Source organism: Gymnoscopelus braueri (assembly GCF_963280865.1).
Source record: "Gymnoscopelus braueri genome assembly, chromosome: 2".
Taxonomy (NCBI): domain Eukaryota; kingdom Metazoa; phylum Chordata; class Actinopteri; order Myctophiformes; family Myctophidae; genus Gymnoscopelus; species Gymnoscopelus braueri.
This window is the reverse complement of record NC_137604.1, coordinates 60,056,639-60,080,815: the sequence shown is the minus strand read 5'-3', so window position 1 is coordinate 60,080,815 and position 24,177 is coordinate 60,056,639. Positions and strand designations below refer to the sequence as shown.

Below are 24,177 nucleotides of genomic sequence, written 5' to 3'. Positions count from 1 at the left end.
ATTCCCACATGATTGGGGGGGGGGGGGTCCCCAGATGACAGTGAAGTGACAATTTAAATAACCTTGTCAATACCTAAAAAAGTAAAAAATTAAAATAAAAAAAAAGACCATTACTGCATCAAAAGTAATCAACTCACTATACAAAAAAAAACCTGGTCACCTGGTTGTGTTTTAATACCATGTTCATAGATGAATGAAGTGTGTTGATTCTGATGGAACTGGGTTTGGACCAAATTAGTTTCTTAAAACAGTGAACATTGTCACACATGAGAGTCAAATTATACACAACTACAAATCACACTGCAAGTTATCAGTTACATTTTTCATCATATAGAATTTGTAAAATCATTGTTTTTTGAGTCCAGGGAGTCGATATTAATTGTTGCACGAACATATGACAAAGTGCTGTAAAAATAAAAATATATATAAGTATATATACATAATATAGGTCTCTCCACCACCAAGACACATTTCCGTGTCAGAGAGGAATTGAAAACTGCTGTCTGTCTGTCTGTCTGTCCAACCCGATCGCCAGAGGAAACGTTCTCTTTGAACGTTTTTGAAATTCCGTGAATAGACACGGAAAAACCAGAAATTCCGTGCATAGCCGCCTCGCATCTCCCCCATTGTGACTAAACCATTTCGGAGGCGCGCAGTCTCAAGGGAATTGTCGCCACGTAAGGGGCCACCGAGCGAGCTAAAGCGAGCGAGTTGCCGTCCCGAACGTTGCGACATTCCCTTGTGCCTACTCAGTGCCGTTTGAGTTATGTACCGATAGGCACAGAATCGTAAATTTTGTTGTGGGGACTGCTCTGCTTCCGGGTTTTTCAGGGTTGCGACTGGTTACGCCCACCGTGGGACTCGCCGTACATATGCACGGAATTTCGGGGTTTCTAGGCGACTATGCACGGAATGACGTGCACTGGATCCGTGCAATGTATACTAATTATCTGGCAATCAGGCTGGTCTGTCTGTCTGTCTGTCTGTCTGTCTGTCTGTCTGTCTGTCTGTCTGTCTGTCTGATCCGTCTGTCTGTCTGTCTGCAGTATCTATCTACAAATAGAAAAGCTAACAAATATTTACTACTGTGTAAGTCAGGGCTTTATTCTACAATTATTAACAAGATATTATTTGGCTGTCAGAATATCTTGATTGCTACTTCAGTTAACCCTGTATGGTGACAGTGTTGCCATATCAGACGATTTTAAAAGTCATTGGGCTGGAAAAAATAGCATTAGGCGGGCACCTAAAAGTTTGGCTTGTTTTTAACATATCTGGCGGGTTTTATTAGCCTCATGTCACCAAGCTCTGATTCAGAGAGAGAGAGAGAGAGAGAGAGAGAGAGAGAGAGAGAGAGAGAGAGAGAGAGAGAGAGTGAGAGGAGAGAGAGGGGGGGGGGGGGGGAGGGGGGGGGGGGGGGGGGGGGGGGGGGGGGGGGGGGGGAGACTGAGGTGATTTTTCTTGCTCACGCCAGAGTGAGGCCTGTATATAACATATTATAATTTAGTTATACATATTACACACACACACACACACACACACACACACACACACACACACACACACACACACACACGCTTGTTATACTCCCAACCCTTTCAATATAGCTTGTCCAACATAATGAAAGCTTCTTATGTCAGTCGCCAGAATACTACAACTGTGGGAATGATTTAATACTGGGTTTGTTGTTACGGGGCCAGGCTGCCAGCATGGCTCCGTTTTGATATTGGCATTATTACGGGGCCAGAGCTCAGCTCTGGACCTGTTTTAAGATTGGCAGTATTCTGTCGAGTCTGCCACTTTTCGCAGTTCTGGCTGAACCGTGCTGTCGCTTTTTACGAAACTCGGCCATATGGTAGATGGTCATGAAAAACTATCAAGAAATAATTCTCTCAATCTTTCGTCCAAAGGTGGTGCTATAGCACTCAATTGAAAATGGCAACTTTGAACAGGTACAACTCATGCCCTGTTTGACCTAGAGCCATGAAACTTGGATGCACATATGCGTCTCCTCATGATGAACAACCTTCACCCTGACTTTTGATATCTGACCTTTAGATCTCCCACCCTTTTGAATTATATGAAAAACAGTCATTGGCTCCTAACTTCTCCATTTTTTCACGTAGAAAAAATCCGCTCCCATCGTTATGTCGGCAGAGGTCCAAAGTTCATGTGTAAAGAGTTTCGTGCAGATTACTCAAAAATCCCAGGAGGAGATAGATTTTAACTATTGCAGTTTTATGAAAATTATTCATCTGCCCCTAACACATACATGCAGACTCACATTTCTTTGAAACTTTGCAGAAATGTTGAGGGTCATTCCAAATATCACTGAAACCAATCTTACTCCAATTGGCCAAAGGGGGGCGCTATAGCAATTTTTTGAAAATGCAAACTCTAAACAGGCAAAAGTCATGCCTCGTTTGGCCGAAAGTCGTGAAACTTGCTTACACTTGTGCATTGACTCATGAGGAACACATCTATTGCTTTGACCAGTAAGCTCCGCCCTTAGAATGACAATTTTGAGCAGTTTGAAAAACACTTAAACCCAGGATTTTTCAGCTATTTGCGTGAAACTGTATTATCTGTGTGTGCTCCTTTTTCACCGGTTCTTGTCTTGGTCCAATGGCTTCTCGTTTAAACGTGTGCCTCACAACCTGAAGGTCGCCAGTTCAAGCCTTGCTTGATGCGGACTTCATTAAAGTTGCATTGCACACAACATGATTGTGTAAATTAATTCATGTGTAATTGTTATGTTAAAGATAACCTGAAATGCTTATATGAGAGTATGTTTTTTCAATGTATGACATACTTCATTCTGAAAATAGCCGATCCACGATCTCAAAACTTTTCAGATAGCAACGTGTTCCTGAGGAGACGTACAATTTCTCCATTGGGTAATGGCTTGTGAACGAGTTATCTTAGTGTAGTGAAACAAGGGCTTGGTTCATGACATAAGGCAAGAGTTTATGGTCTTCAACAGACAACATTAACCTGGACAAAGCTATAGCACTATAGGTAGTGTTGCAGCCTGTCAGTCCGAAGGTTGAGAGTTCGATTCCTATTAATGGCAATAGGTTGAGATGTCCAATCAATCCATTCTGTTTCCATCTCTCTCTCTCTTCAAACTATTCCGTTTCCATGTCTCTCTCTCTCTCTCTCTCTCTCTATTCCGTCTCTCTCTCTCAGTCTATTCCGTCTCTCTCTCTCTCTCTCTCTCAGTCTATTCCGTCTCTCTCTCTCTCAGTCTATTCCGTCTCTCTCTCTCTCTCTCTCTCTCTCTCTCTCAGTGTATTTCGTCTCTCTCTCTCTCAGTCTATTCCGTCTCTCTCTCTCAGTCTATTCCGTCTCTCTCTCTCTCTCTCTCTCTCTCTCATCTATTCCATTTCCATGTCTCTCTTTCTCTCTCTCTCTCTCTTTGATCTATTCCGTTTCCATGTCTCTCTCTCTCTCTCTCTCTCTCTCTCTCTCTCTCTCTCTCTCTCTCTCTCCAATCTATTCAGTTTCCATGTCTGTCTCTCTCTCTTTCTCTCTGGCCCCGTATTATTGCTGCTTGCAGCTATATTTCTGTTTCTTCTTCTTCTTCTGCTGCCACTTTTCGCAGTTCTGGCTGAACCGTGCATACGCTTTTTACGAAATTCGGCCATATGATAGATGGTCATGAAAAACTATCAAGAAACAAATCTCACAATCTTTCGTCAAAAGGTGGCGCTATAGCACTCAATTGAACAGGTACAACTCATGCCCTGTTTACCTACAGCAATAAAACTTCAATACACACATGCGTCTACTCATGATGAACAACTTTCACACTCTGACTTTTCTTCAACAGACAACCTCAGCCTGGACAAAGCTATAGCACTATAGGTAGTGTTGCAGCCTGTCAATCCGAAGGTTGAGGTTTCGATTCCTGTTAATGGCAATAGGTTGAGATGTCCAATCAATCCATTCTCTCTCTCTCTCTCTCTCCATTCACTGGCCCCGTATTATTGCTATATATATTTGTTGTTGTTATTGTTGTTGAAATAAGTTATGCTTGTCCCCTTTCAATTCAAAATGGAACAATCACTACCTGAAAGCGGTTAAGGATAGCCTACCGTGTATTTATTATTAAACGAGAAGTTGGCAGGAACCATGAAGGAATAAATGACAATTACTTTTTTTATATCAATCATTAATCTTCATCTTCCTCTTTTGTGACTCTTTTGTTTTCCAACAAGTTGTACAAGGAGTGTAGTTTGAAGTTGAACTAGGATGTCTGAGGACATGTTACACGTGTATGCCAACATAATCTATGACACTGCAGTCCCTGGGACCCAGCAGGATGCGGTACAGAAGAACACAGATCACCAGAAGCATGGAGGTAAGAAACTACATTAATAATGATAATAATAAAATGCTATAATGGTTAACTAACACATGGATGTTACACAAGGGCAGTCTAGATGTGGGTTAGGGCTGTCAACATTCCTCAGAAATTAAATTGAATATTAAATTGAATATTGGTCTTAAATATTTGCAGAATATCGAATATATTCTAATATTATAAATATTTTTATTAATATTATTATATATTTTTTTCCCCATAGAAAATGACTTGTTATTGTAAAAACAGGTTACCATAATATCCACAAGAGCATTTTTTGTTAACAATGTTGCCTGCCGAGGAAATTTTTATTGGCGAAATGTATTCGTCAACTGTATGACATAGGGGTTGGCTGACCAGAATCCAAAAAATCACCACATAACACTTTTCAGTTGATCGGGTTTAGCAATGACTTTGTCCGGCGTGGAGTTGTTGGCTCCCCGGTTTGTTTTCCGGGCTCGCTGGGTTGTTTTCAACTCGCCAAAGTGCGTGTATCCTACTGTAGCCACTGACTAGGCTATCCTCCTCTGGTTCGTTGTAGACAGTGTTGCCAACTCTCGTGAGAGAAATAAGCCAACCCACCTCCAAAAACAAGCCAAATGTTGTGAGAAAAATAAGCCGACATGGCAACACTGGTTGTAGCGGGCTTGTTATGACAAGTGACTGCAAGCGCTCAACTACATGTCAGTAAAGGACACTCACAGCGGAAGAGAGTCAGCGCGCTGCGCGCGCGCAGCGCACGCTGCGCGCGCGCACGCTGCTCTTACCGATAAAAAAAATATTTTGTACACTGAGTGGAAGCCACACGTTCTAGTCGAATACTAATTGTTATATTCGAATGTACCATCCATATTCAAATATTAATTTACCAGCCCTAGTATATACTCAAATTTTGCTAAATAAATTCAAGGTGGCCTGTGGCCCAGGGAATAGCACCCTGTATGAAAATACTCAGATTATTATCATTATTATTTTTATACACAGATTTAGATACAGTGACATACTGAATGCTGCCAAAAATTATACTTTGGGGTGACCACAGACCACAGTGCAGTCCAGGAGGTGAACGCACATCCACAATTACGACGGGTGCTGGATAACAAAGACAAACACCAAAAATAAGAACAAATCTGCACATCATCTTCAACGCTCCAAGAAAACGGCATTAAAGTGGAATATAATATAATACAACGTTTTGACTATCTTCAGGTAGTCTACATTAAACAGAGCATGTAGGGGCAGTTGTTATTTCATACATTCATAATATGCTTACTTATGGGATATCATCGCCCCCTAGCGATGCACAGAGCACAGCACATGGACTCCCGGTTACAAATTCCTATTGGATAGGGCCATGTTACACGAAACCGGTAAATTGGAAGGGGTATAATACCCTCGCGTCACTGGGACACTCCCTCTTCCTTCACTCTGCAACGCAAAAGCGCACGAGCCTGAAGCCTGAACAGCTAAAACAACAGAGAAACTTCTCGAAAATCCAACAAAACCCAAAGCGAGGGCACCCAGTGCCACTCTACGGGCGCTTTTCGATTAAAAGTTTCGGTTATTATTAACGTTCCCGCGTTACCATCGATTTTATTACTTTCTTTCCTGTCCTCTCTGTTTTCTTGCCACGAAGCGTGAGTTAACTTGCCCTGTTAGCTAGGCTAGGCCGAACGCTAACAGCTAACGGCTAGGCTAAGTGGCTACCTAGCCTATTGTTCTCACCTTGTGCCGACAGAGAAGGAGGAATGGCGGCGCCACGGGCCTGCGGCCTGCAAGGCTGCAGCCTCCTCGTCGCCGCAGATGACCAACATCGTCTCTGCATATCCTGCCTGGGGCCTAACCACGCGTGGCTCGCTCGACACCGGTCAAGAGCCGTGGACGCGTTCAAGCCCTGCGACGATTTCACGGTACACCAGCTGGAGCACCGGCTCAACAGGGCCACCGAGCTAGCAGCCTCGGCTAGCGGCGGCGCTCACTTCGACGCTCCCCTCGCCATGGATTCCGGAGCGTCGGCGGTGAGTGCAAGCCCGGGGGCCATGGGCCCACCACTGCATGCTGCTCCACGATCCAGCGGTGCTACCAGGAAGGTCCGGCGCGAGGATGCCTTTAGGGCGCTAACCTCGTCGTCGGTCCAGGCCAGTGCTGTCGCGGCCAGAGGGCCACACCACGACAGCGGCACTCCTCTCTCCCCCGCCGCCTCTCTCCTCGCCTGGGGCGACACACCGACACCGGACGGCAGCGTCGTATCGGACGCGAGGGAGACGACGTCTTGAACGTTGGGGGAGAAGAGGACGAGGAGGAGGAGATCACCTCCTACCAGCAAACCCAGGAGGTAACATAGAACGGGGCGGCCATAGCTGAGTGGTTAGTGAGCCCGCCTAGGGAGCCAGAGGTCCTGGTTGCCCCAGGTACGATTCCAGGCCACGCCAGCATATGTGTCGATGAAATGAAATGTGTCCCTGAGCAAGACTCTTAACCCCTAATTGCTCACAGGCCCTCATTGGAAACAAGCCCGCAAGGACTTTCATGAACGTCCTGTTAAAAGGAATTATCCTTATCCTAACGATGACCAGCCCGGGTCCTCCTGGGCCTGCAGCGGAGACGGAGGAAGCGGCGGAGGCTCCTAGCAAGGCGAAGGAACCCGTCGAACCCGTCTCGGCCATTCTCAAGAGGGCTATCGCCAGATGCGGCCTGGCGCAGCCCATGGAGCCTGCGAAGGTGTCCGTCGGGGTCCCAATTCCAGGGTTCCAAGGTCTGGGGACAGGAGTCTTAGCTGCTCCCCGAGGCCAGAGGCGTCAGAGGAGCCGTGCAGTTCTCGTGGGAGGAGGGGAGAAGAGAACCAGAGAAGCTAGGCTTCGTAGTGGAGATTCTCACCGGTGCGGACCTGGGGGTCGTCGGCCTCCCCCCCATGGACCCTACCCTGGCCAGCGCCATCGAGGCGGCGAAGCTGGGCTCCGTGAAAACAGGTACGGGGGAAAAGCCTGTCTTCGCTGACCACGGCAAAAGGGCCAACACCGCGACACTGAACACACTGTACAAGGCCTCGGGCTCGGCTACGAAAGCGTTTAACGTTGTGTCGCTCCTCCAGGGCTCAGCCGCCGTTAGACTGAAAGAGCTGGTGGCAAAGCCCCTGGAGGAGAAGCCCTCGGCGGTGATCCACGCCGAGTGGGTCGAGGATGCGAAGGAGCTCCAGAGACTGGTCCAAATCGCTATCCTCTGCACCTGCAACGGGCTGATGTGGACGGGCCGGGCCATGGCCCTCGTCGCGGACCTGGAGAGGGTCAAATGGCTCGATCTCGCCGCTGACTGCAAGGCTATTCTGTCTACGGGACTGCTGAGCCTTCCACTCAAAGCGGACAATCTGTTCGACACCGCCGCCGACCTGATAAACAAGACAATGGCGGCGGAGAAGCAGATGCAGGAGACAGCCGCAGGCCTCCTCACCCCCACCGTTCCTGCTGTGGTTAGGCCGCGCCAGCAAGGGACCACGAGTGGGACACGTACCACTGGACGCAAGCGAGGTGCGTCCAGGTCCTCCTCCACCAGAACCAACTCCTGGGAGCGTCCAAATAGGTCTCTTGGAGAGGGAGACGTCAGGCGCAAAGACGAAAAACGCGCTCCTCCACCCCCCCCCCCCCTTCGCCCAAGCCTCAGCGTAAGGACAGCGGGCTAGCCGAAGGGGGAAGGGTATGTGACAGTTCTTTCCCGGTTCCACCGGGCCCTCAGCTGGTCCCGTCATGGCCACTTGGCCGGCATCATGCGGGGCCAGCTCCCCACTTGGGGAAAATAACTGGCGCTCACCTTGCCCCGATGGACAGAGTCGAGGACGGCTCCTCGGGTGCACAGAGACTAAAAGAGACGAGAAGACAATGAACGAGGTTCAGTTGCCATGTTGTCCTTTGGTCCCAATGTGTGTAACGAATGTGCATCATGTGTGTGGAATAAAAGTATTGCCAAGTACACAAACGCTCATTTTGCCCATGTCAAAGAACGAGGCGGATCGCTACCCGAATCGAATGGGAAGCCACGTCCTCAACAGTCTTTCATGAGCCCACAGTGCTCGGTATGTCCCCTGGACGACATTCCGAACACTGTTGGGACAGATCCTGTGCATGCCTTGAACATAATGAATCAAATGCAGGTAGTGAAACCAATTGCAATGAATCAAATGTCTCAAACGTATTGCTTTCAAGGTGTAAAACAAGGGCTCTCTGTAAACGCAAAAATCCTATCTGGGTCACGCCAGTTCCTTCTTCCGTCCGGCAGATGGCATCAAAGCACCAATGTAGGACGATGGAAAGGCAAGATGGCCGCCTCCCTCAACCTCCCCAAGATGGAGGGCGAGGAGAGGCGGAAGTTTGCATGTCAGAGAGCCCCGGTGTTACACCGGCGAGACTCCCCTTGTGGGGCGAAAGTTTCGTTCTGGGTAACAACACCACACAAGATGGCCGCCTCCCTCGACCTCAAGATGGCGGACGAGGAGAGGCGGAAGTTGACATGTCGGAGGGCCCCGGTGTTACACCATCGACACTCCCCATGTGGGGCGAGAGTTTCGTTCCGGGTAACTACAACACCGCTGAAGGGTTCCGATGTCACGTCACTCGGAGCGACGGCGTCTACGGTTCCCATGGAAACGGGCACGCGCTCCAGGACGATGTCGTCATCAGCCCAGCTATCGCTAACAGGCAATGCTGCAGGGCGGATGTCGACGTTGGGGAAGGCTCCCGTGCTGCGTCACGTGTCTTCTCCGCATCCGTTGAACGGACCGACGCTACCACTGTTGCCCCTTGTGGACGCCTCCTCGATGATCACTGCGATCAGACCGAAGGCGTCACTGGTTCGGATCAGAACCTGATGGGTTTCTATTCGGAATATTTCCTGGTGAAAAAGAAGGGGGGGGGGGGGGGGGCATGAGACCTATTCTGAACCTGAAGGGTTTGAACAGATTTCTGACGGTCTTCAATTTTCGAATGCTGACAACGGCAACGTTGTTACGCTCGATACGGCAAGGGGATTGGTGGACGAGCATAGACCTCAAGGATGCCTATTTTCTCGTCCCTATCTACCCTCCACACCGGAAGTTCCTGCACTTTGGCTACGAAGGCAAAGTGTACGAATACGTGGTGCTTCCGTTTGGCATGTCACTGAGCCCCCGGGTTTTCGTGAAATGCACGTAGGCGGCCATAGCTCCACTGCGGCAGCAGGGTCTCCGTCTGGTGACGTATATAGACGACTGGCTGCTGGCAGCAGGATCGAGGGAGGAGGTGGCACGGCACACAGAGTTGGCCATTGCACACCTAACGTCCCTGGGGTTCACGATCAACGCTCGGAAGAGCGTCTTGATCCCGTCCCAACAAGTCACATTCGTGGGGATCTCACTGGATTCAACCACGATGGTGGCGCGCCTGTCTCAGGACAGGATAACCGGCTTTCTGGCATGTGTGCGCTCTCTACGCGTGGGGCGTCGAGTCACGGACAGAACATGCATGCAAGCTGCGGGTCTCATGGCCTCGGCCATTCACCTGATCCGGTTGGGCAGATTCTACATGAGACCTTTCCAGAGGTGGATGCGGGCTCTGAGGATCCCGCACACCATGGGCTCTCGAAAGGTGATAGTGTCACCACGGTGTGTGGTGTCACTCCAACCCTGGACACAGACGACCTTCTTGTCCGAAGGGGTCAAGATAGGCGCAGTAGTGTCGCGGAAGGCGATTACCACGGACGCCAGCCTCTCAGGTTGGGGGGCTGTCCGCGAAGGCTTTTCAGCCAGGGGGAAGTGGGACTCCGTACTGAAGGAGGCCCACATCAACTACCTGGAGCTGTTGGCAGTCTTCCTCGCTCTCAAGCACTTCGAGAGCCACATTGTGGGGTGTCATGTCCTGGTCAGAACGGACAATACCACAACGATGTGTTATGTCAGCAAACAAGGAGGCTTGGGTTCCCTTGTGTTGGACAAACTAGCACGCGAGCTGACGCTCTGGAGCGTGCCGCGCCTGGCTTCGCTATCCGCCGCCCATGTGCCGAGCCTCCTGAACAGCGGGCGGACCTGCTGTCCAGGGGCGGGCTTCGTTACGGGGAGTGGTCGCTCTGCCCGCGAGTTGCGAACCTGATCTGGGCCCGGTTCGACCGGGCTCATGTCGACTTGTTTGCATCCAGAAAGAACGCGAAATGCTCACGGTTCTTCTCGGCGAGGGACACGGACCTCTCCTTGGGAGTAGACGCATTGGCACACAGGTGGCCGAGCGTACTACTTTCCCGCCCCTGGAGCTGATCCCTCCGACGTTGGAGAAGGTCAGGACCCAGGGCAGTTCTGCTGGTAGCACCAGCATGGGGCGTGTGGAGATCGGAGATCACTCCTCTCCTCTGCGACGAGCCGTGGCCTCTCCCTCTGTTCAGAGACCTTCTGAGACAGGGAGGGAACGAGGTGTTCCACGAGGACCCCCAGGGGCTAGACCTGTGGGTCTACCCCGTGAAAGGGCGAGCTTGAGCTCGCAAGGGCTGCCCCCTGATGTGGTGGCCACCATACAGGGGGCCAGAGCCGATTCCACCAGACTTCAGTATGACGTCAGGTGGAACATGTTTGAGTCCTGGTGCCTAGGACGGTCACCATCGGTGGTGGCTTTCCAGGCAGCATCCTGGTTTTCCTGCAGGACAGGTTGAACCAGGACTTGGCTTTCTCCACCATCAAGGTGTACCTGGCGGCCATTTCCGCTTGCCACGAGGGGTTCGATGGCAAGACGATGGGTCATCACCCACTGGTGCAACGGTTTATGGCCGGTGCTAAGCGGTTCAAGCCGGTTAATACACCTTTGTTCCCAAAATGAAACCTGGCAGAGGTGCTGGAGGCACTGTGCCGTCCCCCTTTTGAACCTTTTGAGACTGTGGATCTGAGGATCGTGAGTCTCAAGACGGTGTTCCTGGTGGCCCTGTGTACAGCTAAACGTGTCGGTGACATGCAAGCACTCTCGGTGAGCCCGGACTGCATGTGGTTCTCAGACGACGGCAAGAGGGTTTTGCTGAAACCCAACTTGGCGTTTGTGTCTAAGACCGGCGTGATAGCTAGGGCCCCGGTGGAGTCGGGGGCTTTCCATCCACCACCGTTCACGTCGGGGGAGGATAAGCGACTACACTGTCTCTGTCAAGTAAGAGCCTTGAGACTTTACTGTCAGAGGACGGCGGTCGGCCGTGGGTCGTCTCAGCTGTTCGTCTCCTTTGGCCGCGGTCAGAGGAAGGCGGTGGCTAGACCGACTCTGTCCAGATGGATCGTGGAGGCGATTCGGTTGGCCTATGAGAGTAGTGGGCCTGTAGTCCCGGAGGGGATAAGGGCCCACTCTACTTGGGGTGTTGCTGCATCTTGGGCCCTTTACAAAAGGGTGTCGATGTAGGAAATATGTTCTGCGGCGAACTGGTCGTCTCCTTCGACCTTTGCGGCCTTTTACAGCCTTGACGTGGCGGCATCTGAGATGGCTCACACAGTCTTGGGTGTGGCGGCAGGTTCAAGCCAGGAGAATAATGAGCGAGCCTAGGGGCATGCTTTTCTTCCTGCTTGTTCTTCTCGAAAGGTCATGTTCTGACCTTTGGGGCCTTCAGCCTGGCAGTGACGACGTCGGGGATGTCACACACGGCCTTGGTTGTATGGGCTAGCTCAGGTCAGGGGAGTACTGTGCATGCCTGGGGGCATGCCTCTCTTCCAGCTTGTGCTTCCTCTTAAGCCTCCCCTGGACCGGCTAGGCTAGGTCCGGGGAAGAGGAGGTCCTGGTTCTCTTGTCACTAGAGGGTAGGCTGGGGTCTGACCTTTTTAGTTACGCGAGACAGACTGTCTGGTCTGTCAGGGCCTTGCCTTTTGATCCTTTCCGCATCCTGACCCGAGGGGTCAGGGGCGCCTGGGGGCCATGGTCTTGCCGGGGGCGAGACCTGAGGCCATGGGCGTGCGGATGGGTAGGGTTACAGACTGGGGCTGCCCAAGGGGCGTTTATGTGTCCCATAAGTAAGCATATTATGAAGGTATGAAATAACAACTAGGGGTTACGTATGTAACCCCAGTTTTATTAATACCGAAGTAATATGCTTACCAAAAACCCCTTCTGTGCGCTTTTGTGGCGTGCAGAGTGAAGGTTTTCAGAGGGAGTGTCCCAGTGACGCGAGGGTATTTATACCCCTTCCGGTTTACCGGTTTCGCGTGACATGGCCCTATCCAATAGGATTTTTTAACCGGGAGTCCATGTGCTGTGCTCTGTGCATCACTAGGGGGCGATGATATCCCATAAGTAAGCATATTACTTTGGTATTAATAAAACTGGGGTTACATACGTAACCCCTAGTTATAGAGAATAGCAGGCAGAGCTCCCATCAGTCAATGAATGACACCTGGGACACCACCGCCTTTTTTCACACAACAATAGTACCATCAGAGATTTAAAGAAACCAATTACTAATAAGATAATGAATTAGTCAAAAGGTAGGTCAGCAATCAGTGTCAGAGTGAGCAACAATAAACAAGCTGCAAATATTCCCAACCCAAAAGATAGTTAGGAAAATAATGTGAGTCTCATACAAAGACTCATGTGCCACTGCCCCGTACAAAATATATGTCCACAATATAAAAGAAATACCATCTGAAATGAATAAACAGTAAAGCGGAACAGCAGGAAAATAAGGAACCATAATAAATATGTCTGTTATGTCCTCCTTGGCTTCCTGCAGCTACATATATGTTAATGTTCATATATGTCTTGAAACCTTCTCAACAAATTGCTTAATTGCGGACAATAAAGTTTTCTAACCTATTCTTACAGGATAGTGTCACTTTTTTCAGTGGCAGATGTGATTTGAAACCCTCTCAAGTAAACCTCATATGTTTGTCTTGTGTCGTTCAGACTCTGATGAGACGTTGCAGTGTTGGACAAATAAGAAAGGCTTCAGAGTGGCTGCAGTGTGTGTTGGGGTGCTGTGTCTTCTCCTGTTGGCTGCCACCATTGGTGTGGTCGTACACTGTGAGTGTCATTCTATAAACATTGTCATTGTATGTGTGGTATATTTTAATCAGACAGACAGATAGTCAGATAGTGTTGATGGCTGTTTCTTTAAACACTTATTTTGGGCGTGGTGGTGTGGTGTGATGCGTGCAGTGGATGGGCAAATTGACCATTTCCAGAGATGACGGGACATAATTTTCCCCACCTGGATGTGTTTGGTATTCATGGGACTCGTCGCGTGCCGGTGTGGGAGGAGAGGTGTGGTAAGGTGCGTGTCATTTGCAAATCAGCAGGAGACAGCAATTTGGGGGTTAGCCAGGACCACAATTTGTGCCATTCACTGCTATGTGTTTGGACCAGGTCTGCAGCATAGCAAGGTGCATCCTCGCTTCAGTAATTGGCAGTTCCAAAAATCCTAATAAACTGCTCTAAGTTAAGAAATAATTGATTTCCTCACTCCTCATATGCCAATGGTCAACGCCCATGTGCAAGTTAAGATGACTGGTCAGCCCACTGATGAGGACAGAGACAGACAGATAGACAGAAAAGAAGTTTCCTCATGTTATAGTAGGATCGTATCATTGAGCCCAATCCATCCCACCTCACCACTTTATTGCTGGCATACCACTGTTCTCCAAAACACCATACCCCACGTGCGACGCTGTTGACTGCGCTCAAAGGAGTAGTTCAAACAAAAAATGACATGAAGCCTTGAATTCATGGAGATATTTTTATAGTTTTTTTTCCCCCATTCCTAAGTCAATAATTTGAAGACCGGGTCATTGGTCAATAGGAGACTCCTCCTACCGGAGACTCCGCCGGTCATAAAATTGTTGGCTTAGGAATGCGACAAAAACAAAAAGACTTGGCACAAGGCTTCATGGGGTGTGTAATTGATAGAAAATAAGTCATGTTTTGGGTGAACTACTCCTTTCGTGCAAGTTCACCTGGGCTCTTTGTCTCACTGGCGAGTAAAGATTTACTGTCAGAATGAAGTTATACGTAAAGCTCACCAGTTTGTTGATTCTTGTTGCAGATTTTGAACTTAAAGAGAAAAACAAAAACCTGGCCAAAGAGTTAAACGAGATAAATACCAGATATAGCAACCTGACTGAAGAGAGAGACACGTTGAAGACCAGTTTGGACCAGTTACAGACCAGCCATAAGATCCTGACTGAAGAGAGAGATGACCTGAAGAAGAGGCTCTGCGGTCAGTCAGACATCACTGTTTTTCTTCATTGTTATATCATGTTGTTCATCATTTGTCAATATTCTGCGCAAAAGAAAGAACAGTTGCTAACATATTTTTTTGTGTTAGAATCCCATGGATTTACAGTTGTTGGTAGTGTGTGTTATTACATCTCTACTGTGGCGAAAAACTGGTACGACAGCAGACAAGACTGTAGAGACAACCAATCAGACCTGGTGGTCATAAAGAGCAAAGAAAAACAGGTATTGTGTGCGTGCGTGCGTGCGTGCGTGCGTGCTTGCGTGCGTGCGTGTGGGCGGGCGGCACATATAACACTTCATGGAGGAACAAATCTATTGTACAGTTTGTGCTTCAATAACCAGAAGATTTTATCTGCAGGACTTTGTTGTCAGTTTAAACCAGAACATGTGGCTGGGTCTGACTGACATAGTCCAGCAAGGAATCTGGATCTGGGTGGATGGAACACCTGAACCGACCTCATCAGAGTAAGACTATCCAGTTATTTGGTGTAATTATTAGAAGTGAAAAAACGTCATTGTAAAGTATCATGATGAATTAAATGTCCATACTTCTCCAGGTTCTGGAACCCTGGTGAGCCTAATGGAGGAACAAGACAAAACTGTGCTGAGGTTTTTGGTGGAGGATGGAATGACATTTCATGTGATACTCCACGACACTACATCTGTGAAAGAGTTTTGTAGTGAAATCATCATTTCACAATGTATTAGTTGGTGTGTTGGTACAGCTACATGATGGGTGGGTTTCATAGCTTGTGTTTGCTTTGGTTTGTCTGACCTTCAGTTCAACCCAATATACACTCACCGTAGGCATTATATAATGATCTATATTCATATTTTCATTATTTGGCTAAAGGGGAGATTATAGAATGTGAATAACACTCCAACAGCCATCTGTTGCATTGCATTTATATTAATGAAGTGTTTTGATTCTGATGGAACTGGGTTTGGTCCAAATTAGTGTATTAAAACTAAACGGTGACGCGCGCGCGCACACACACACACACACACACACACACACACACAGGGCCGGGGCCAGGTATTTCGAAAGTGGGCCCCCCCCATGCATGGGGCAAAGCACGTGCGCACGAAAATGTTTCAGTTTTAATTAGGTTATTTATTAATTTCTTATTATTCTTTCTGTTTTTTCTCGGTTTTTGAATTCATTTATTATTATTTTTGACCTCAAAACATTAAGTCGGGTGTCTTTGCGCGATTTCACATTGGCCACTTTAGCCACCTCAAGCCAATATATAGTCAGTTCTGTTCATAACCAGTGGTGGAAAAAGTATTCACATGTTTTACTTAAGTAAAAGTATGAATACTGCAATGTAGAAATACTCCCTTACAAGTAAAAGTCAATTCAAAATGTATTTCAGTAAAGGTACAAAAGTATTGGTATAAAAATGTACTTTGAGTACCAAAAGTAAAAGTACTCCAGTCCTTGTGAGTACTTTTACTCACAATTTACATTGCGATGCAACGTAGATGGCTATTTTCAAATGGCCGAAATGGAGATCTACAGCTCACAGAGATCTACAAGCTCACAGAGCTTGTAGATCTGCTATTTTCAAAAGGTTTTTATACATTTGAAAACTTGAAATGGGACATTATGCATAATGAGTACTTTTACTTTTGATACGAGTGCATTTTATACTTTTGCACTTTTACTCAGGCACGGCGGCCATTTCTGCACATTAAACATTCTGTACTCACAATAGATGTCCCTCCAACGTCCAAACATCTCCCAAATTCATCATTTCTAGTTGAAAACATGCTATTTTCTGTCTCATAAATCCACATGATGTTTACTTTTCTCCCCCGTCACCCGTGAGTCGTGACTGGTAACTTCTAGTGTTGCCATTTATTCTGTGAGAGCAATAAGCAACCGGTCTATGAATATTATATGTTTATGAATTGAATACCAAGGACCTCAATGGAAACAAGACCGCAAGGGCTTTTTTGGACGGACCTTTTAGACAAAGTGTTTTAACTGTACTTTCTTCCAATAAAATATTCAATCAATCAATACTGTAAGCGCAAATTTCCGCAAATGTTTGCTTTTTACATAGATTTGACCTCTCTCTCTCTCTCTCTCTCTCTCTCCCTCTCTCTCTCTCTCTCACACACAGTCTCACAGACACGTCGCGACGCACGCAGCGCGCATACACAGTGATTTTGGGTAGCTAACTCAGCTGTGTGACCCCCCCCCAGCGCGGCGCAGCGCGCCGTTACACCCGTCCAGTGACCGTCGTCGCCACACAAATATAAATGAATTCTTAATAAATGTGCTATGTCTCTGTTCCGGCAGGGCCCCCCCTACCTGAGCCCCCCCCCCTCCGGGTGGGGGGACAACTGTCACACACACACACACACACACACACAGAGACACACAGACACACAGTATATAATATGTTTACTTGTTCTTCAACCACATTCAGTGGTACTGAAGTTGTTATGTATTTCGTTTTTAGATTAAAGAGCAGACTGGACAGAAATGAATTACTTCACATAAACTTCACATAAACTTTTTATCAATGGTTAATAATTCACTCTCACATGTATTACTCCCTGTTTTTCTTCTGGCATAATATGAGATTTATAGTAAAACATTTTGTAAAGAGCATCACAGCCGTATATGGTCTGCTAGCAGGGCTTTTAGACTCGTAGTCTTGTTTCTTGTATACTGTAATGTCAACATATTTTTCCGTTTCTCCCCATTTTCTCCCCAATGGGTCATTGGACCACAATGGAAATAAGCTCTCAAGTTTTTTTCAGTTTTATCCTTTTGACAGAAATGTATGCATGAATCAATCAAAAATCATCAAGTCCTGTGTGTGTATTCTGGTCCCTTTTGTTGCAAATTTGATCCTCCCTGTTATATCGTAATGATGTTTTCGCATATTACTGTATATTATTGGATACTCTTAAAAGCGCTGTCTCAGTAGAATGCATCTTTCTAAAACCTGACTGGAACTTATCTAAAATGTTGTGGATATTTAAAACTGTTAAAAGTTGCCTGGCAACGATTTGTTCTAATATTTTGTAAATAAAAGGGAGCTTAGAAATGGGCCGATAATTACTGGGTGATTCGGGATCCAGTCCTTGCTCTTTTTTAAAGTGGGTGTACAGTGGCAGTTTTAAAATAGGAGGGGACAATGCCCGAGGTCAGAGAGAGATTGATGATGTTGAGCAGAGATGGGCCTATGGAGATAAAAACATCTTTTAAAATGGTGGTTGGGATGACATCTAAAGGGGTCCTTGACCTGAAAACCACTGAAACACTCTCTTGGTAGTAACGTACTCTTGGAGTATAATCACTGCTATTGAATAGCCCACTCAACAATCAAAGCAATAGGTCATCAATGCTATTGAAGCTATGAATACACAGACTATGCAGACCTGGGCTTTGACTCATGGTCCCCAACTAGTACCTCTTAACCGGCACATTCCGGCTAGTAGACTGCTCTGCTGTTGCTTTGCCCGATTATGCTTGTGCCATCTTGTCATATGTTGAGTACTTGTCTGACACCATGTACCTGGGCGAGACAGTGAGTGTGTTGAAGATGACCGGGATATTGGTGACAGTGCCTCTGTGCTGCAAGAGCGAACATGCTAGGTATGCAGCACCATCAACAGCTGGATCTTTAACAGCTTCTAATGCTGACAGCACTGCTTCAGAAGGACCACCACTGGCTACTGCAGTGCAGTGCAATGTGCTCTCCTGGCAAAAGTGCTTGTCTCCCTTACGGTGCGTTTTAACAGCGGGCGATCAGGGTAGTATTTTCCGGAAGTGCACTATATGTCTATGAGAGCCGGCGACTACTGGCGATAGGGCGGGGGGGCGATGAAAGATGGATTTTCTTTATCTTTTGGACGATGTCGCCCGGGGATCGCCCGAGAGTCGCCCGCTGTTAAAACGTACTGTTAGCATCAAGGGGGAGGAGCTCTGACAAGCTACTTATTGTGTTCTGCGAATACTGGAACAAGATGCAGGGGCGCTTCCGCCGTTCCAGGGATGCCAGACCATGACCCCCTCATGGCAGAGCAAAGAGCCCTTAAAGGGATATTTCACTTTCAAAAAAAAAATTGGTCATTTTATCGTCTATTCAGGCTTTTGTGAACCCCCCAGACATTTTTTAAGTTGCTCCATTCAGTATATAGATATTTGATATTCAATTTATCAGACACGCCCCCTTCCTATACAAACCCATCGTAACTTCAAACTCCATTTTAACCATGTTAGATTCATCAAAAACACCCGTCCTTGGTTCTGGTGACTCATCCTGGCCCCCTAATACGTGAGGGGGCCGTGTTTTTTCAATTACTTTTTTCATTTATTTTTTGTATTTTTTTTGGAAAATGAAAAAAATGAAATACAATAAAAATATAAAATATTAAAAAAAAAACGGAAAAACACGGCCCCCTCACGCATTAGGAGAGCAGGGTGAGTCACCAGAACAACCAAGGATGGGTGTTTTCAATGAATTTAACATGGTTAAAATGGAGTTTGAAGTTACAATGGGTTTGTATAGGAAGGGGGCGTGTCTGATAAAATTAATATCAAATATCTAAATACTGAATCGAGCAACTTAAAAACTGTCTGGGGGGTTCACAAAGGCCTGAGTAGACGATAAAATGACCCAATTTTTTTTCGAAAGTGAAATATCCCTTTAAGGATCTACAAATATCCTACGATGGATTCCATGCTGGTGTCTGATCCTATGATCCGGCCTGTTATGGAAATCATCAGCAAGGTAAAAGCTTAAGCCAGGAAACGAGAGTCAGTAACCAAGTCTTGAGCTCTACTTTCAGCTTTCTGTCTGCTAAGGTGAGAGAGTCCCTGGGTCAGAGTAGTTCGAAACAGACTCTCACATTGTTGATATCATCACCATATCAGCTAGTCCACAGGGGCGTGGCTACACCTTGGGCACTGCTCAGAGGGTGTTCCCTTGACTGAAATCTGTGCCTCAGCTGATTGGACAACTACTACCTTTTCTAGGTTCTACAGTGTCAGTGAAGACTACATCCTATCTGCTAGAATGCTAACGAGACTCACAAAGATATTGTGTAAGAATGTGTCAGTGTAAATTCCCATGCACTCATTGATGGGGTCATATAATATCGTTTTTTTGGACAGGTCTCCTCCGCTCTTTTGATGACCTCCTGTGTATCGTTCAGGACGAACCCGCTGCACAACAGCAGGCCCCCGTAGACAGCCACCGCGTGGAACCCTGCTCCAATCGCTGAGGTGGGGGCCAGGAACATTGATCCGAGGGAGGAGGCAAAGACGACTCCCAGACCGGCAGTCAGCGGCCCGCCCATGTAGAGGAACCTCTCACTGGGGGCACACATGGCCACTGTAGAAAGGCCACCCACAATAGAGCACCGAAGTCCTGACGTCACTCGTTCATCCCCAGGTTTGCGGAAGTAATTTCTCTATGGAGAATAACATTGGGTCATCTTAGAATCGTCTCATATAAGAATTGTGGTCCAAAAATAAACACCGCGTGTCGGCGTTATTGTCAGGGAGGAGGTTCTGTATAGTTTATGATAGTCAGTCACTTATATTTGATACAGTCTGTTTCTGGCGAAAATGTAACTAATTTGGCGGAAGTAACATTAGCGTTTTCTCACCGTCAGTTGATGCTTCATATCCATAAGCGTCAACCCGCCGTGGTCATTTGTTTATTTTTGGAACACAGTTCTTATTTGACGCGATATTAAATACGTCTATGGGATTCAGAACGGGGGTGGAAAACTGCGAACCAGGTAGACAAACAAAGGATGTGTAAATGACGTCAGACTTCGGCGGTCTATACCTGCTGTGTACCAGGCAGCCCTCGTCATCAGAGGTCCTCCCAGGAGAGTAAGAGGGGCAAGGACAGCTCCCATCACACCTGCATGGATCATCCAGGCCACGTGTTTAGACTTTGAACTGTCCTCATATGAAATGGACCTGACCAACTTGATAGCTCCCATTATGGCCGCACAAGACGCTCCAAATGCCATCCATGGGCTCCTCGTCATCAGGTCCATGAGAAATAAGCTTCTGCTCACTACGGCGGCTGACAAGGCCGTCAGTCCAACACTGCCTGCAAAATACATGTAGGTGGACTGGACCCTGTCTTTGGCGTACTGGGGCCAGCTCACTGCTTTCTCAATTGCACAGATTTCATTCGACATGCCCATTCCATAGTAGTACAGAGTCCCGAGGCCAACGGCAGCTCCGCCAGCCACCATCATTCTCCCTACGCTAGCAATTCTAATGGCAGTAGTTGATGCGGGCTCCAATGCTGCTTCTTTGAACAGATCCCTGGTGGGTTTCCACTGGAAGAAGCCAGATCTGACCTTTGTGGGATATTCCTGATAAGGCTTTAGCAGAGGCTTCAGGGTGGAACCTCTCAGGGCCGGGGTGCCATGCGTCAACATGGCTGGAGGCCAGACACCGTGGGGAGACTCCGTAGACATGATAGCCTTGCAAAAGACATGGTCAATGATCAGTCTAACAAGCTAGCAGTCTTTATTGTACTTTCGTACACAGGATAGAAATGTGTTATAATCCATATTATGAACACTCTTTCTCGTTTATGTTGGCGGTGATGTCACAGTTGCCACCAACCTCGCATTGTAATTGGCTGAGAGGTCTCCTTTAATCATCATGACATTACAACTTACTTGTTGGTGTATATCGCTGACACTATCACACACGGGCAATATTATCCATGATATAATCAGCTGCTCCAGATCTAACAGCTAATCTGGAGAAATTGGACTGCACCACAGTCCCTCTGTACCATGGGGTGGGGCAGGGGTTTTGAGTGTGTGTTTCTATGGTAGTCTTTGTCTTTTCCCCCTTTTGTGTTAACAGTGGTCTGACCCGTCCCTATATATGTCCACCTCCTGTGTCATTCTGGTTAGTTCAGTTGTGTTGTCCAGTCCTGTATTTCTTTTTAGTTATTTAGTTTGATTTGTTTATTTTGAGCACCTTTATTGTTTGTTATCTGTTAAACCATTATTTTGAAATGAAACACAAAAAAAGGAACATTATTTTAAACCAACAACCAAGTTTCCCTGTGTCTCTCCTTCCGACCAACTCAGTCCCTGACAGAGCAGCTGGTAAACCTGTTTCAGAAGGGTGGACATGAAATTAGTGCCCTGGTCCGTTAAAATCCCCTGCGGAAGACCCACCCTGGAGAAACTGCACCAAGGAGAATGCCACAACTTTTGCTTTGATGGATTTTAGAGGGAACACTTCTGGATATTTAGTAGCGTAATCTGTAATCACTAGCATGTAACGGTTTCCGGCTTTACTTTTTTCAACCGGACCAACAATGTCCATACCTAATCGTTCAAAGGGGGTGCCAATAATGGGGAGAGGCTGAAGTGGAGCTCTCGAGGGTCTTCTGGCTGATGTCTTCTGGCACTGAGGGCAAGTCCTACAAAACTGGTCAACATCTGCCTGTAAACCAGGCCAGTTAAAGTGTCCTTTAATGTGCGCTATGGTCTTGTGTTTCCCTAGGTGGCCCGCCCAGGGAACAGTGGCCCAAGGTACTGTAAGTACTGACTCTCGGGCAAACAGTGTCAGGGACCGAGTTGGTCGGAAGGAGACACAGGGAAACTGGGTTGTTGGTTTAAAATAATATTCCTTTTTTACGGGGCCAGAGCTCAGCTCTGGACCTGTTTTAATGTTGCCCTCTTTTTTCTTCCGCCACTTTTCGCAGTTCTGGCTGAACCGTGCATACGCTTTTTACGAAACTTGGCCATATGGTAGATGGTCATGAAAAACTATCAAGAAATAATTCTCACAATCTTTCGTCAAAAGGTGGCGCTATAGCAAAATGCCAACTTTGAACAGGTACAACTCATGCCCTGTTTGACCTACAGCCATGAAACTTCAATACACACATGCGTCTACTCATGATGAACAACTTTCACGCTCTGACTTTTGACCTCTGACCTTTAGATCTCCCACCATTTTGAATTATATGAAAAACAGTTAAAACCTATCTCCTCCTGGGATTTTTTAGTAATCTGCACGAAACGTTTTACACATGAACTTTGGACCTATGCCGACAAACTGATGCAAAAGATTTTCCATAAGTGAAAAAATGAAGCTTTAATGAGCCAATGAATATTGCAGTGTTATGACAATAGGGCTGGCAAAGTTCGCTTGGGTGGGGGAGTGATTTGGGGGGCGTGGCCAAGATTCACCATGTTGGTTGGGTCACTACCAGTCTACAGACCCATCCAACAGGGTACACTACTATATAGCTAGTACACACAGCGGTACATCCAAAGAATTACATCAACAATGTTAAAAGCCAACTGCAAAAACAAACTTTCAAATGTATAAAATGTATAATCATTTGAAAATAGCAGATCTACAAGCTCAAAATGCTTGTAGATCGGCTATTTTCAAATGGCCGAAATGTATGGGCTGAAGTGGTTACTGTATGTTTTGTAATAATAATCAAAATCTACAAAGTAACCACTGTAAGTCAGCGTCACATGAAGGTGTCTTATTTGAAAACAAGGTACATTTACAGGTTACTATGTGTATAAAAAAGGAACCTCATCAGGCTCAAAGAGGAGTAAAATGGTCTCTGCCCATCCATATTATAATGTGATCATTAACAAGTGAGGCAACTGGTGATCTGATCATCATCATCAGGATTCGGTTATATTTGCATTGAATGAAAGCACTGCATAATGATAGAATGGCCTATGCATTTTAGCCATGTGAAAGAATTCGGTTCTATTTGCATTTAATCATTTTATGTAGAAAGACTATGTATTTTATTTGAAAACATGTACAGGTTACTATGTACATAAAAAGGGAACAGATAATGTATCTACAGAGCATAACCTCATATCTGCTTTTACTATGCAGAAGGGTACTATTACAAATAGTTTCAGAACCACACTGGTGCACAAGTTAGTCAGATCACAGCATGCTCAGACCACTTTGTCAAGGATTGTCTTGTCCTGCCCACTCCTGTTTTATGCTAGCCTGATTATCAGCCTGTTTGGAACCAGGCTAGGTGTATGCACCAGAGTGATGGGTACCCTACCATCTAATATATCGTCAGTGTCCAGCCGGGACCAGCTAACTCCATTTTCAGTTTTTTTTTTTTTCATAAATCAACGCTATAGAACCCCCTCTACATCTGTGTAAAAAATGTTTTAATAATAACATATGAAAAGTATTAAAAAGCGCCTCTGACGAAAACTCCTAACTCCATTGGACCCTCAAACTGTCTGTCAAAAACAAACAACTCCCCCCTCCTCTCAGGCTCTCGAGAAGCTCTGCTCTGTATGAGGCAGACAGGGAGAAGATTTTTCAATGCTTTTGGGAGAACATAAACTGGGAAGAGAAGAGAATGTATGTGCAAGGTTTGATAGATGTCACCCCAGTAAAGAGGAGAAGGGTGTCTTCACAAAGGTCATCTGCTCGTGTTTTCTTTTTAAATGTTAATGGACAGAGAATGAGTGTGTGCAGGAGTTTGTTTCAAACATCTCCAAGAGCTCAAGGAGATCATGCCAAAATACTTTCACAGCTTTTATGACAATCTAAAGCACTAAGAAACACCCACCACACACACG

At 46.7% G+C, this 24,177-nt stretch overlaps 1 protein-coding gene and 1 pseudogene across 2 annotated transcripts in view; one reads left to right on the top strand and one right to left on the bottom strand.

Annotated features, from left to right (window-relative positions):
* The window catches only part of LOC308106297 (uncharacterized protein), a gene marked incomplete at both ends in the record, with an annotated part of 99,952 nt that overhangs the window by 55,109 nt on the left and 20,666 nt on the right, over positions 1–24,177 (top strand). The gene's annotated exons all lie outside the window — the stretch shown is intronic.
* Positions 19,595–21,062, bottom strand: LOC308073269 (growth hormone-inducible transmembrane protein-like; annotated as a pseudogene). The gene is made up of 2 exons: positions 20,394–21,062; positions 19,595–19,967 (listed from the first exon to the last, which is right to left on the bottom strand). The product of its transcript is annotated as a growth hormone-inducible transmembrane protein-like (transcript).